The sequence below is a fragment of the Chrysochloris asiatica genome, unplaced genomic scaffold (genome assembly GCF_000296735.1).
Source record: "Chrysochloris asiatica unplaced genomic scaffold, ChrAsi1.0 scaffold00055, whole genome shotgun sequence".
NCBI lineage: Eukaryota > Metazoa > Chordata > Mammalia > Afrosoricida > Chrysochloridae > Chrysochloris > Chrysochloris asiatica.
Window position 1 is genome coordinate 9801474 of NW_006408573.1, and position 8101 is coordinate 9809574.

The 8101-nt window shown below is 40.0% G+C and overlaps 2 pseudogenes; both read left to right on the forward strand.

The window, feature by feature from the left end:
* Nucleotides 1-2647: 2647 nt before the first annotated feature.
* Nucleotides 2648-3147, forward strand: LOC102825229 (annotated as a pseudogene).
* A 2783-nt stretch (nt 3148-5930) lies between these two features.
* LOC102831220 lies at nt 5931-7509 on the forward strand (annotated as a pseudogene).
* Nucleotides 7510-8101: the final 592 nt, after the last annotated feature.

Genomic DNA, 8101 nt, shown 5'->3' on the forward strand with positions numbered 1-8101 from the left:
GATGTATCCATGTGCTCAAATTTTACCTATTCTTTTGATAAGTGTGTAGATCAAACTGCCCCAGTAAGTTTCCCATGGTTGTTTCACTATTAATAAACTCAATATTCCTCTAACACAGAAGTTCCAGTTTCAAACATTATTAAATCTGACTTAAATGTGATCTCAGAAATGGTAATCTTGGGCAAGTTACTCAATATCATACATTTGCCTCCTTATTTGACACTGGGGAAAAGAGCAATGCCTACTTCATAGGGTAGGTATGAGGATTAAATGAGATAACACATGCAAAACAAATGAAACATGTCCAAGGCTTTCTGTGTCTTTGTATTGTGTTTTCTCCAACTTCACACCTTTGAATATACACGTTCCCTCAATCTGGAATGCCCGTTCTCTACCTACAACTTTTTCTCTAGATAATTTATCCTCATTGCTTTATAAGCACCCTGAGTCTCCAACCTATCCAATGTCATGCACTCACAGAATCTTCTTGATAGATTTCTCATAGACGTTGGTTACATCATACATAACGTACTCTTCTTATCCCATGTCTACTTTGTTCTCCTTTAGATCAAAGAATGGAATTCAACACTTGGCACACAGTAGAGGTATAGACTTGCTCTCTCTTTCTCTCTTTATAGTCATTACCCTCTCCTAAAGCCCATCATTCCCTCTACTAGTCCCATTGGATGTTAACAGGGTGATAGTGGTAATAATAGTAAAGAATCTAGAACTTCTACAAAACCTTTGGGAGAGGTTAGTTTGGCCAAACAAAGGGTAGCTCTCTAAACTCAGGCCCTTTGGTCTTCGGCTTTAGACTTTGGATTGTTGGGTAGAATTTCCTGTTCTTTTGGAATTGTGTACAAGTAGCAAGTGTTTACACAATTGTATATGGAGCCCTGGTGTGGCACTGTGGTTTAATGTTCTGGGACGCAAAGTCAGTTTGAACCACAATGTCAGCGGTTCAAGCTAACCAGTTGCTTCTTGGAAAATCCTTCTCAGGGTCGCTATGGATTGGAACCAACTCAACAACACAACAACAACATACATAAATGGAAACAACAACATATATATGTAGGAGTCCTGGTGTGGTGCTTTGGATTGTTGGGTAGAATTTCCTGTTCTTTTGGAATTGTGAGCAAGCATATATACATATACTGGTGTGATGGTATGGGTTAATTCACTAGACTGCAATGTCAGTTTGAACAGATTCAGAGGCACATAACAAAAATGACAGATAGATAGATATATGATATATCTATATATAGCTATATAGATATATGTTTTTGTTTCCAAAAACTATGATAACTATTAATGTTTTAGCTTACCTCAAAAACGGTATTTAGGAATTACAGTGGTATCAGTGATTCCCATCCCTAATCTTACTGTTGTTTTTGTTAAGGGCCATCGAGTCTGTTCCAACTCATAGACAGCCTGTGTAGGGCTTCTGAGAAGTGTCAGGTGGGTTAAAACTGGTGACCTCGTGGTTTCCAGTCAAGTGATGATCCTACAGTGTCACACCTGGGGTTCCTACTCTAGGCTCCACTTTATGTTCAGTTGTCCTATTGTGTGCTAGTGTATAATAAGGGAGACGCACTATCAGTTGTCAAATCTTTATACATTATGCCATCAGTCTGTCAGTTTGCCATAACCGTGGTGGCTTGTCTGCTGCTGCGATTCTGGAAGCTAGGCCACAGGTATTTTAAATACCAGCAGAGTGACCCATGGTGGACAGGTTTCAGCTGAGCTTCCAGTGGAAGACAGACTAGGAAGAAGGAGAGACAGATTCCCTCCAAATATTTACTCACTGAAAATCTTGTGACTAGCAGTGGAACACTGTAAGCACCAGAATATTGAATATTGAAACATGATGAAGAGCATCAGAATATTGTCAAATATAATACCAGAAGATGAGCCCCTCAGGTTGGAAGGTGGCACTCAAAATACAACCAGGGAAGTGCAGTCTCCTCAAAGTAGAGTTGACCAAGTTAGCATGAATAGAGTAAAGTCTTTGGGACCTTCATGTAGTGATGGGGTACAACTCAAAATGAAGACAAACAGCTGTAAATATCCATTAATAATCAGAACATGGATTGTACAAAATATGAATCTAGGAAAATTGGAGATTTTCAAAAATGAAATGGAATGCATAAACATCAGTATCATATGCTTTCATAAGCTGAAATGGACTGGTATTGGTCATTTTGAATGTGACAATCACATGGTTTCCTATGCTGGGAATAGTGTTGCACTCATCATCAAACAGAACATATCAAGATCTGTCTTGAAGTACAAGGCTGTATGTGATAGGATAATATCCTTACACTTGCAAGAAAGATCTGTCAACACTACTATTATCCAAATTCACACACCAACCACTAAGGCCAGTGATGATTTAAATTCAAAAATTCTACCAACTTCTTAAGTATCAAGATGTGTTAATAATTACTAGTGATTTAAATGCAAAGGTTGGAAACAAAGAGGAAGGACCAGTAGGTGGAAAATATGGCCTTGGTAGAAATGATGCTGGGAGTGGATGACAGAGTTTTTCAAGACCAATGACTTCTTCATTGTAAATACCTTTTTAAACAACAAAAAGATGACTATATAGCCCTTTCCAATCCTGGACCTGGTCGTAGCAGTTGCTGCCATGTTGATGCCCAAGAAAAATTGGATTGCCACTGATGAACTCCTTTTTAAGGAGGGGGTGATGGTAGCCAAGAAGGATGTCCACATGCCAAAGCACCCTGAACTGGCAGGCAAGAATGTGTCCACCTTGCTCGTCATGAAGCCTATGCAGTCTCTCAAATCACAAGGCTACGTCAAGGAACAGTTTGCCTGGCGGCACTTTTACTGGTACCTTACCAACGAGGGTATCCAGTACCTCCATGATTACCTCCACCTGCCCCCAGAGACTGTGCCTGCCACCCTGCACCACAGCCATCCTGAGACTGGCAGACCACAAACTAAAGGTCTGGAGGATGACCGACCTGCAAGACTGACTCGAGAGGAAGCTAACAGAGGCACACACTGACAGGGAGCATTGGGCCTCCTGGTGCTGACAAGAACACTGAAGCCGGGGCTGGGTCAGCAACTGAATTTCAGTTTAGAGGCAGATTTGTTTGTAGATGTGGTCAGCCATCTCAGTAAAGTGGGAGGGAATTATGTTGTGTTAGATAAACCCACAGCCAGATTAAAAACCAACAACAACAACAAAAATGACTATACACATGGACCTCACCAGATGGAATACACAGAAATCAAATTGTCCACAAAAACAAGTTCACAAAAGTCAAAATATGACCTTGAACATATCTGACCTGAATTTAGATAGAATCTGAAGAACATATTTGATGCATTAGATACTAAAGACCAAAGATTGGAATAGTTGTGGGATGACATCAAGAACATCAAACAGGAAGAAAGCAAAAGGTCATTAAGAAGACAAAAAAAGAAGGTAAAGACCAAAATGGATGTCATAAAAGACTCTGAAACTTGCTCTCCAGCATAGAGATGCTAAAGCAAAAGGAGGTAAAAAAGCTGAATAGAAGATTTCAAGGTCAACTCGAGAAGACAAAGTCAAATATTATAATGAAATATGCAAAGACCTGGAGTTAGAAAACCAAAAGGGAAGAAGGTGCTCATCATTTCTCAAGCTGAGAGAAATGGATAAAATATTCAAGCCTCAACTTTCAATATTAAAGGATTCTATGGGCAAAATATTGAATGATGCAAAAAGCATCAAAATAAGATTGAAGGAATACACAGAGTCACTGTACCAAAAAGAAGTAGTCAATGTTCATTCATTTCAAGAGGTAACATATGATCAGGAGCCAATGATACTGAAGGAAGTAGTCCAAGTTGCTTCGAAGGCATTGGCAAAGAACAAAGAACTGGGAACTGATGGAATACCAACTGAAATCTTTCAACAAAGTGAGGTGACACTGGAGGCACTCACTTATTTATGCCAAGAAATTTGGAAGACAACTATCTGGCCAAATGATTGAAAGAGATCTGTATTTGTGCCCATTCCAAAGAGAAGTGACCCAATGCAGAAATATTCGGACAATATCTGTGATATCCCATGTGAGTAAAGTTTTACTAAAGGCAATACAGAAATGGCTGCAATGATACATTGATAGAAAACTTCCAGAGGTTTAGGCTAGATTGCTGACATCAGATGGTTCTTGGGTGAAAGCAGAGACTACCAGAAAGATGTTTACGTGTGCTTTATTGACTATGCAAAGCCTTTTCATTGTGTGGATCATGACAAGCTATGGACAACATTGTGAAGGATGAGTATTCCAGACCACTTAATTGTGCTCATGAGGAATCTGTACATAGACCAAGAGGTAGTTGTTCAAAAAGAATAACTCTGTCAATATGTGGTTGGGAGCCCATGGTACTTTCAATATGCTCCTCCAACACCGTAACTCAAATACATCAATTATTTTACTATTTTCCTTATTTACTGTCCAAATTTCCAGGAACTGATGGAATATAAATTGAACTATTTCAACAAACTGATGCAGCATTGGAGGTATTCACTTATCTATGCCAAGAAATTTGGAAGACAACTACCTGGCCAACTGACTGGAAGAGATTTGTATTTATGACCATTCCAAATAGAGGTGACCCAAAGAAATGCAGAAATCCTCAGACAGTATCATTGATATCGCATGCTAGTAAAATTTTACTAAAGATAATACAAAAATGGCTGCAAATACATATTGAAAGAGAACTTCCAGAGGTTCAAGCTGGATTCAGAAGGGGATGTGGAACAATGGATATCATTGCTGATGTCAGATGGATCTTGTCTGAAAGCAGAGAAAAATAGATGTTTTCCTGTGCTTTATTTACTACACAAAGGTTTTTGATTGTGTGGATCATGACAAGCTATGGACAATATTGTGGAGAATGAGTATTCAGGGACATTTGATTGTATTCATTAGAAATCTGTAGACCAAGAGTCAGTTGTTTGAATAGATCAAGAGAACAGTGTATGGTTTAAAATTAGGAAAGGTATATGCCAGGGTTGTGTTCTTTCACCATACCTATTCAATCTCTATGCTGAGCTCATTGGCTGAGAAGTTGAGTTATATGAAGAAGAACATGACTTCAGGATTGTTGTTGTTAAGTGCCGTCAAGTTGGTTCTGACCCGTAGCGACCCTGAACAGGGTTTCCGAGGCTGTAAATCTTTACGGGAGCAGAAAGCCTCATCTTTCTCCCACAGAGCAGCTGCTAGTTTTGAACTGCTGACCTTGTAGTTTGCAGCCCAATTCGTAGCCACTACACTACCAGAGACTTATTAACAATATGCAATATGCAGGTGATACAACTTTGCTTGCTGAAAGCAAAGATGATTTAAAATATTTACTGATCAAAGACCACAGCCTTCCTTATGGGTTGCACCTCAATGTAAAGAAAACAAAATTCTCCACTATTGGACCAATAAACAACGTCCATATAAATGGAGAAAAGATAGAAGTTGTCAAAGACTTCATTTTGTTCGGATCAATCAAGCAGCAGTCATGAGATCAACGTTCATGGAAGCAGCAGTCAAGAAATCAACTGACATATTACATTAGGCAAATCTGCTGCACAAGACCTCTTTAAAGTTTTTAAAAGCAAAGGTGTTAGTTTGAGGATTAAGATGTGCCCTATCCAAGTCATGGTATTTTCAATAATATCATGTTGTTGTTGTTGAGTGCCGTCAAGTCGATTCTGACCCATAGCGACCCTGTATAGGGTTTCCGAGGAGCAGCTGGTGAGCTTGAACCGCTGACCGTGCAGTTCAAACGGCTTTGCAGTCTGGCACATTATGCATGTGAAAGTTGCACAGTCCATAAGGAAGCCCTTAGAAGAATTGATGCATTTGAGTGATGGTGTTGGAGGAGAATGTTAAAAGTACCACAGAGACTTTTTCTGTCTGCACATTGCAAAACGGAGCAAGCTCTCTGGACATTGGAGCAGCAGGCCAGCCGCCTTCATGTCCACTCTGCTGATCAATCAACCCCAGTATGCATAGCTGAAAGAACTCGGGTTCCATGAGGAAAACAAGGGCGAGTATAATGGAAACTGGAGAGGCCAAGGCGAGGTGGTTACAACCTACTGTCCTGCTAACAATGAGCCAATAGCAAGAGTTCAACAGGCAAGTGTAGCAGAGTATGAAGAAACCATAAAGAAAGCAAGAGAAGCATGGAAAGTCTGGGCAGATGTTCCTATTCTAAAATGAGGAGAAAGAGTAAGACAGATGGGTGATGCCTTGAGGGAGAAGATTCAAATTCTAGCAAGCTTGATATCTTTGGAAATAGGCAAAATCTTAGTAGAAGGTGTGGGAGAAGTTCAGGAATATGTGGTCTTTGTGATTATGCTGTTGGCTTATCACAGATGACTGAGGGACCCATCTTGCCTTTTGAAAGACCTGGCCATGCACTCATTGAACAATGGAATCCCATAGGCCTGGTTGGAATCATCCCTGCTTTCAACTTCCCTATAGCAGTGTATGGCTGGCACAATGCTATCGCAATGATCTGTGGGAATGTCAGCCCTTGAAAAGGAGCTCCAACAACTTCCCTCATTAGTGTAGCAGTCACAAGGATAATAGCCAAAGTTCTGGAAGACAACACATTCCCTGGTGCAATTTGTTCTTTGACTTGTGGTGGAGCAGATATTGGCATAGCAATGGACAAAGATGAGCAGGTGAACCTGCTGTTCTCCACTGGAAGCACACAGGTAGGAAAAAAAAAGTGGCACTTATGGTTCAGGAGAGGTTTGGGAGAAGATTATTAGAACTTGGAGGAAACAATGCCATTATTGCTTTTGAGGATACAGACTTCAGTTTAGTCATTCCATCAGCTCTTTTTGCAGCCGTGGGGACAGTTGGCCAGAGGTATACTACTGCAAGGGACTGTTTTAAATGAAAGCATCCATGATGAAGTTGTAGATAAACTGAAAAAAGGCCTATGCACAGATCCATGTTGGAAACCCCTGGGACTCTAATATTCCCTATGGGCCAGTCCACACAAAACAGGAAGTGAGCATGTTCCTTGGGCAGTGGAAGAAGCAAGAAAGAAGATGGCACAGTAGTCTATGGTGGCAGGGTTATAGGTTGCTCTGGAAATTATGTGGAACCAACGATTGTGGCAGGTCTTGGCCATAATACATCCATCACACATACAGAGACTTTTGTTCCAATTTTTTATGTCTTTAAATTCAAGAATGAAGAAGAGGTCTTTGCTTGGAATAAGGAAGTAAAACAGGGGCTTTTAAGTAGCATTTTTGCCAAAGATTTGGGAAGAATCTTCCTCTGGCTTGGCCCTAAGGGGACAGACTGTGGCACTGTAAATGTCAATAGTCCAATAAGTGAGGCTGGAATTGGAGATGAGAAACATACTGGTGGTGGTCGAGAGTCTGGCAGTGATGCCTGGAAACAGTATATGAGAAGATCTACTTGTACCATCAACTACAGTAAGGACCTTCCTCTGGCTCAAGGAATCAAGTTTCAGTAAAAGTGTTTTAGATTCACATGACTTCATGACTTTCAGGCATTCCCACAACTTGCTCTTCGGAAGAAGACAAAGAAAATTAAGGTGTCCCTTGAACAAATGCATCCTTTTGAATAATGCACTGAATAATTCTTTATGCTCCTGAATCCTTGACTAAGTCAAGAGACTCATTTTTGAAAAACAAATAAAACTTGTCATAACAGCTTATTTAGTTTTTTGTTGTTTTTTTTTAAATGGATTGGATAGATTTTTATATCACTGGTGACTATCACTCATGCTTGGAAAAGTAGACAGTCAGCAAAAAAAATAATAAATAAAGAGAAGACCCTCAATAAAATGGATTGCCATAGTGGCTGAAACAATGGACTCAAATACAGCAGTGATTGTGAGGATGGTTCCGGGAAGGGCAGTGTTTCATTCTGTTGTGCATAGGTTCCCATGAAATAGCACCGAACAATAACATTGTTGTTCATGGTTTTTAAAGCGTTTGATCATTTTAGTACATGCTATGTTAGGAATTCGGGAAAGTAAGGAATAAAGAATAGAGAAGAAAATAGATGGCCCCTCAGTAGAAGCAGGGTCATCTCCCAAGAAA